The sequence below is a fragment of the Quercus lobata genome, chromosome 4, assembly GCF_001633185.2.
Source record: "Quercus lobata isolate SW786 chromosome 4, ValleyOak3.0 Primary Assembly, whole genome shotgun sequence".
Lineage (NCBI taxonomy): Eukaryota > Viridiplantae > Streptophyta > Magnoliopsida > Fagales > Fagaceae > Quercus > Quercus lobata.
Genome location: NC_044907.1, coordinates 43,878,609 through 43,886,086, shown reverse-complemented (window position 1 = coordinate 43,886,086; position 7,478 = coordinate 43,878,609).

The following is a 7,478-nucleotide window of genomic DNA, read 5'->3' as shown; positions in this document are numbered from 1 at the left end:
GGTATTCATGCCATGCGTCATTGTGCAACATTATTACATGCGTGTGAATGTGAGATCACCATATGTTAGCTATGGGGCTGGTTTTATTGAGTTCACACGCATGAAACTAGTAATGGACTTAGTTTCCCATTGGCATTGGTTTTGTTGAGAAAATGGTAGCAAGTATGTGCGTGAGAATGTGTTACTGTTTGTTACTATTATTTGCATTCCTCTTCTTATATACTATGAGTTAAGAAAAAGGTTGGACAAGGCGAGAGTTACGAGGTAAAGTGGTTTGACTTTTGAAGCTGGTCGATTGTAGTTGGGAGAGGTTTGTTTTTATAATCGTAGTTGGGAGAGTTTTGACAACTGAGTACCAAACCAAAAGGGACAGAGATTCCAATGTTTGTGTTCATGGTGGATGTTCTACATCTCATGGTACCACATGTTCCTCACACATGGTTATGGACCTTATGGTTAGAAATTGAATCAATGTTCTAAATGGTCTTTGACAACTCTGATACTAATTCGTCTCATACAAATCAAATCTTTGTTCTGAGACAGACGAAGTGCTTGATCACTAGACTTTCACTCTAACGTCTTAATCCATTAGTAAGTATGACTTGCCCAACCAAGTTGGCCTATATAAATGAGATTAACTTGACTCTTGTAAAACATAAGTTACATGATTAGGATATAATGTGGGTGTAAACACCCTCGTGTTAGTGTAACTAATAAAAAGCTTAAGAATGAAATCTTTTCTCCTTTACTTTTCTCTCAAGCTCTTGGAATCTCTTTGGCAAGCTTTTTAGGGTGTATATTTTATGTGCCTTCCTTTAGAAGCAACCACCAACATTAGCGACAAGCCAACATCTCTTTAGGCCATGACGGTATAGTTTACAATGTATAATAGGTGAGCAATGCATGGAAAATTGGGAAAACAAGGTCCATGGCTTTCAAACTAGACATGAGTAAAGCTTTTGATAGGGTTGAATGGAGTTGCTTAGAAAAAATCATGAGAAAAATTGTTTTTCATTCTAGGTGGTTTCTATGGTTATGAGTTGTGTAACTTCTGTCACATACTCTATTCGCATTAATGGTGTCCCTCAAGGGCGTATTACCCCAACTAGGGGTTTGTGTCAAGGGGATCCTCTATTTCCATATTTGTTTTTGTAAGGTTGAATTTATTCAACCATCTTATTGGCTTTATTCCGTGCCAAATTTGCTTGTAATTCAGCATTTAGTAACCCTGTATTTAGGTGGGTTTGATGTAAGGGTAGTGAGTGAGATAGAGTGAAGTTTGCTCAAGAGTGTGCAAGAAAACAGAGTGTCGCGGCTGGGACTCGCGGGTGACTCGGCGCTCCTTCCCACCCCCCAATCTCCATTTTTGCCTAACCCCCCTCTCTAAGCCGCCTCACATTTTTTCCCAGATATCTCTGTCATTTTTTCTTTGGGTGTCTCTTAATATTTTTATTTTGCTATACGTTTCTTGATTATTTTTCTTTCTTAAGTAACCAAGATATATTGAGATCTACAAATTCCTTGGTTATGCCTTATGTATGTATCTCTTCTTAAAAATAGTTTTTAAGTTGATTTTCCATATGAAGAAAATGCCGGAAAATGTTTCCAAAGTATTACCAATCTCTAGTAGAAAAGAAAAAGACTCTAAATAATTTTTTTGATTATACATAATTATATAATTGCCAATACAAATTTAGCTATAACAAAAATTGAAAAAATATTTCCTTTTCATTGGAGACTATCAAAAAAATCCGAAAATGTTACAAAATTTATATTAACTGCATTTAGTATTTCTTAGAGTTGCAACCAAATAGCGGAAAATAAGCAATTTATTCTTGAATTCAGAAATATAGAGTTGGGTTCAAGTTACATTTGATGTAACTCTAGAAAATGTTACGCCAACCAATAACTTATTCTTAAATTCATATTTTGAAAATCCAACCGTTCGATCACATTTCTATATGTTCTTAACATGCATGCTAATTTTCATGACAATCGGATGTAATTTACCATTTGATCTTTAAACTCATCTTTTCTGAATTATTTTAAATTACAAAAACTTGAATTTAAACAATTGATTGATGACATGGCCATTAAACTTTGATCTTGAAATTTTTTAAGCATGAAAAATATATGAAGATAATGAAATCTAACGGTAGATTTGTCAAAATTCACATCGAATTAAGCAATTTAGAGTTAGATTCAAGTTACACTTGATGTAACTGTAGAAAATGTTACGCCAATCAATAACTTATTATTGATTTCATATTTTGAAAATCCAACCGTTGGATCACATTTTTTATATTTTCTTAACATGCATGCCAATTTTCATGCCAATCGGATGTAATTTACCATTTGATATTTCAACTCATCTTTAATGCGTTATTCTAAATTACAGAAATTTGAATTTAAACAATTGATTGATGACATGACTATTAATCTTTGATCATCTTGAAATTTTATAAGCGTGAAAATTATATGAAGATAATGTAATTTAGTAGTAGATTTGACAAAATTCACATCAAATTAAGAAATACAGGGTTGGGTTTAAGTTACACTTGATATAACTCTAGAAAATGTTACGCCAACCAATAACTTATTCTCGAATTCATATTTTGAAAATCCAACAATTGGATCACATTTTCTATATGTTCTTAACATGCATGCCAATTTTCATGCTAATCAGATGTAATTTACCATTTGATCTTGAAACTCATCTTTTATGCGTTATTTTAAATTACAAAAACTTGAATTTAAACAATTGATTAATGACATGGCCATTAATCATTAATCATCTTGAAATTTTTTAAGCAGGAAAAATATATGAAGATAATGTAATCTAACGGTAGATTTGTCAAAATTCACATCGAATTAAGAAATATAGGGTTGGGTTCAAGTTACATTTGATGTAACTCTAGAAAATGTTACTCCAACCAATAATTTATTCTTGAATTTATATTTTGAAAATCCAACCATTGGATCACATTTTATATATGTTCTTAACATGCATGCCAATTTTCACGCCAATCGGATATAATTTACCATTTCATCTTTAAACCCATCTTTTATGAATTATTTTAAAATACAAAAATTTGAATTTAAACAATTGATTGATGACATGGCTATTAATCTTTTATCACCATGAAATTTTGTAAGTATAAAAAATAAATGAAGATAATGTAATCTAGCGGTAAATTTGTCAAAATTCAAAACGAATTAAGAGATATAAGGTTGGGTTCAAGTTACAATTGATGTAACTCTAAAAAATGTAACACCAACCAATAACTTATTCTTGAGTTCATATTTTGAAAATCTAACCATTGGATCACATTTTCTATATGTTCTTAACATGTATGAAAATTAAAATTCCAATTAGATCTAATTTACCATTTGATCTTTAAACTCATCTTTTATGCATTATTTTAAATTACAAAAAATTTGAATTTAAACAATTGATTGATGACATGACTATTAATCTTTGATCACCTTAAAATTTTGTAAGCAAGAAAAATATATGAAGATAATGTAATCTAACGGTAGATTTGTCAAAATTCACATCGAATTAAGAAATTTAGGGTTGATTTCAAGTTACACTTGATATAACTGTAGAAAATGATACGCCAATCAATAACTTATTCTTGATTTCATATTTTGAAAATCCAACCGTTGGATCACATTTTTTTTATTTTCTTAACATGAATGCCAATTTTAATGCCAATCGGATGTAATTTACCTTTTCATTTTTAAACTCATCTTTTATGCGTTATTCTAAATTACAAAAATTTCAATTTAAAAAATTGATTGATGACATGGCTATTAATATTTGATCATCTTGAAATTTTATAAGCGTGAAAATTATATGAAGATAATGTAATCTAGAGGTAGATTTGTCAAAATTCACATCGAATTAAGAAATATAGGGTTGGGTTCAAGTTACACTTGATGTAACTCTAGAAAATGTTACGCCAACCAATAACTTATTCTTGAATTCATATTTTGAAAATATAACCATTGGATCACATTTTCTATATGTTGTTACCATGCATGCTAATTTTCATGCCAATCGGATGTAATTTACCATTTGATCTTTAAACTCATCATTTATGTGTTATTCTAAATTACAAAAACTTGAATTTAAACAATTGATTAGTGACATAGCTATAAATCTTTGATCATCTTGAAATTTGTAAGTATGAAAAATATATGAAGATAATGTAATCTAACGGTAAATTTGTCAAATTTCACATCGAATTAAGAAATATAGGGTTAGGTTCAAGTTACACTTGATGTAACTCTAGAAAATGTTACGCCAATCAATAACTTATTATTGAATTCTTATTTTGAAAATCCAACAGTTGGATCACATTTTCTATATGTTCTTACCATGCCTGCCAATTTTCATCCCAATCGGATATAATTTACCATTAGATCTTAAAACTCATCTTTTATGCGTTATTTTAAATTACAAAAACTTAAATTTAAACAATTGATTTATGACATGGCTATTAATTTTTTATCATCTTGAAATTTTATAAGCGTGAAAATTATATAAAGATAATGTAATCTAGTGGTAGATTTGTCAAAATTCACATCAAATTAAGAAATATAGGGTTGGGTTCCAGTTACACTTGATGTAACTCTAGAAAATGTTACGCCAACCAATAACTTATTCTTGAATTCATATTTTGAAAATCTAACCGTTGGATCACATTTTCTATATGTTTTTAACATGCATACCAATTTTCATGACAATCAGATGTAATTTACTATTTGATCTTTAAACTCATCTTTTATGTGTTATTTTAAATTACAAAAACTTTAATTTAAATAATTGATTGATGACATGGCTATTAATCTTTAATCATCTTAAAATTTTATAAGCGTGAAAATTATATGAAGATAATGTAATCTAGTGGTAGATTTGTCAAAATTCACATCGAATTAAGAAATATAGGGTTGGGTTCCAGTTACAATTGATGTAACTCTAGAAAATGATACGCCAACCAATAACTTATTCTTAAATTCATATCTTCAAAATCCAACCGTTGGATCACATTTTCTATATGTTCTTAACATGCATGCCAATTTTCAAGCCAATCGGATGTAATTTACCTTTTAATCTTTAAACTCATCTTTTATGCGTTATTTTAAATTACAAAAACTTGAATTTAAACAATTGATTAAGGACATGACCATTAATCTTTGATCATCTTGAAATTTTGTAAGCATGAAAAATATATAAAGATAATGTAATCTAACGGTAGATTTGTTAAAATTCACATCGAATTAAGAAATTTAGGGATGGGTTCAAGTTACACTTGATGTAACTCTAGAAAATGATACGTCAACCAATAACTTATTCCTGAATCCATATTTTGAAAATCTAACCGTTGGATCACATTTTCTATATGTTCTTAACACGGATGCCAATCGAATATAATTTACTATTTCAACTTTAAACTCATCTTTTATACGTTATTTTAAAATACGAAAACTTGAATTTAAACAATTGATTAATGACATGGCTATTAATCTTTGATCATCTTGAAATTTTATAAGCGTAAAAATTATATGAAGATAATGTAATCTAGTGGTAGATTTGTCAAAATTCACATCGAATTAAAAAATATGGGGTTGGGTTCCAGTTATAATTGATGTAACTCTAGAAAATGTTACGCTAAACAATAACTTATTCTTGAATTCATATTTTCAAAATCCAACCGTTGGACACATTTTCTATTTGTTCTTAACATGCATGCTAATTTTCATGCCAATCGGATGTAATTTACCTTTTGAACTTCAAACTCATCTTTTATGCGTTATTTTAAATTACAAAAACTTGAATTTAAACAATTGATTAATGACATGACCATTAATCTTTGATCATCTTGAAATTTTGTAAGTATGAAAAATATATGAAAAAAAATGTAATCTAACGAAATTTTGTAAGCATGAAAAATATATGAAAAAATGTAATCTAACGGTAGATTTGTCAATATTCACATCGAATTAAGAAATATAGGGTTGGGTTCAAATTACACTTGATATAATTCTAAAAAATGTTACACCAACAAATAACTTATTCTTGAATTCATATTCTGACAATCTAACCGTTGGATCACATTTTCTATATGTTCTTAACATACATGCCAATTTTCATGCCAATCGGAAGTAATTTACCATTTGATCTTTAAATTCATCTTTTATGCGTTATTTTAAACTACAAAAACTTGAATTCAAAAAATTGATTGATGACATGACTATTAATCTTTGATAATTTTGAAATTTTTTTAGCGTGAAAATTATATGAAGATAATGTAATCTAGTAGTAGATTTGTCAAAATTCACATCGAATTAAGAGATATAGAATCGGGTTCAAGTTACACTTCATGTAACTCTAGAAACTGTTACGCCAACCAAATATTATTCTTAAATTCATATTTTGAAAATCAGACCGTTGGATCACATTTTCTTTATGTTCTTACCATATATGCCAATTTTCATGCCAATCGGATGTAATTTACCATTTGATCTTAAACTCACCTTTTATGCGTTATTCTAAATTACAAAAAACTTGAATTTAAACAATTGATTGATCACATGGCTATTAATTTTTGATAATTTTGAAATTTCGTAAGCATGAAAAATATATGAAGATAATGTAATCTAACGGTAGATTTGCCAAATTTCACATCGAATTAAGAAATATAGGGTTGGGTTCAAGTTAAACTTGATGTAACTCTAGAAAATGTTATATCAACCAATAAATTATTCTTGAATTCATATTTTGAAAATCCAACCGTTGGATCAAATTTTATATATGTTCTTACCATGCATGCTAATTTTCATGCCGATCGGATATAATTTACCATTTGACTTTTAAACTCATCTTTTATGCGTTATTTTAAATTTCAAAAATTTGAATTTAAACAATTGATTGATGACATGGCTATTAATCTTTGATCGTCTTGAAATTTTATAAGCATGAAAATTATATAAAGATAATGTAATATAGTGGTAGATTTGTCAAAATTCATATCGAATTAAGAAATATAGTATTGGGTTCAAATCACACTTGATGTAACTCTAGAAAATGTTATACTAACCAATAACTTATTCTTGAATTTATATTTTGAAAATCCAACCGTTGGATCACATTTTCTATACGTTTTTAACATGCATGCCAATTTTCATGCCAATCAGATATAATTTACCATATGATCTTTAAAGTCATTTTTTATGTGTTATTTTAAATTATAAAAACTTGAATTTAAACATTTGATTGATGACATGGCTATTAAACTTTGATCACCTTAAAATTTTTTAAGTATAAAAAATGAATAAAAATAATGTAATCTAACGGTAGATTTGTCAAAATTCACGTCGAATTAAGAAATATAGGGTTGGGTTCAAGTTACACCTAATGTAACTTTAAAAAATCTTACACCAACCAATAACTTATTCTTGAATTTGTATTT